The sequence below is a fragment of the Cinclus cinclus genome, chromosome 19 (genome assembly GCF_963662255.1).
Source record: "Cinclus cinclus chromosome 19, bCinCin1.1, whole genome shotgun sequence".
NCBI classification, from domain to species: Eukaryota; Metazoa; Chordata; class Aves; order Passeriformes; family Cinclidae; genus Cinclus; species Cinclus cinclus.
Genome location: NC_085064.1, coordinates 1,891,005 through 1,892,128, shown reverse-complemented (window position 1 = coordinate 1,892,128; position 1,124 = coordinate 1,891,005).

Here is a 1,124-nt window from a genome sequence, read left to right as displayed (position 1 = left end):
AGGAGCCACAGTAGGTGGTGGCTGGTGGCTGTCAGCCCCAGCAGCTCCGTCCACAACTCTGCACTGGGACTGGGGATCCCTGTGCCCAGGCTACGAGACAGGTCCCTTTCCTGTCCCACGTTACAGCTTCCCCTGCCATCTACAGGGCCACCCTACAGGACAGGACTGGCCAGCCCTGCCTCAGTCTGCACCAGCTCACACTGCTGTCACACTGCCATCCTGTCCCTGCTCACACAGCCAGGGATGCTCACAGCAGACAATTCCCAGGGAGCTGAAGGGTGGAAGCCCTGGGCAGGGCACAGCACTGTGGGACAAGAGGCTGTTCTGGTTCATCAGTTGCCACCCATGGCAGCCTGAGCCGGGCCACGCAGCACAGCCACGGTGTCACTCCCCTGCCCAGATCCCCAGGGCATGTCACAGACTGTTCCCACACTAGGTCTCTCCAGAGCTGCCAGTGTCCACCAGCCCCACGCTGTGCCCAGCCCTGCTTTGGGGACAGCAGCCCCACCACTGTGTCCCCATGCAGTGAAGCCACCACTGCCTCCATAGGTGCCTTTTCCCATTCCCCAGCACCCACTGCCCACACAGGTTGGGCCACCCCTCTGAGGCCACTGATGGATGCAGGGCTGGCCCTGGGAGCCTGCAGGAAGGGTGCACCCCATGTCTTGGGGCCAGGACAAAGAGCCCTCCCGTGCCCCCTGAACTGCTGGTGGCTACAGGCAGGATGCTGCTCCTTGTGCTGACTTCAGGGTGCTACGGTGTGGTTTGGGTTTGGTCTCAGAAATGTGAGTGTCTTGGGAGGAGTTAAGGATTAAGGAAGAAGCTGACAGCAGGGTGAGGGGCAGGTTTTGTGGAGGGACTGAGGTGATGCTCACACACCTTGGTTGTTTCTCAGAGGGTGTTGGGAAAGTGTCAGAAAGTCAAGTTGGGAAGTGAAATTGAGACTTGGAGCAGCCATGCTGCCTGTCCCTGGCATGGTGCTGCTTCTGTGGGGAGAGGGGGGTGACTAGACATGCACCCAGAGCCAGCCATGGCAGTGACAGAGCTGGGAGGGAGCTGAGGACCAGGCCAGGGGTTGTAAAGCTTGGCTGGGCTGTCCTGTAGTGTGGTAGTGACAGCCCAGC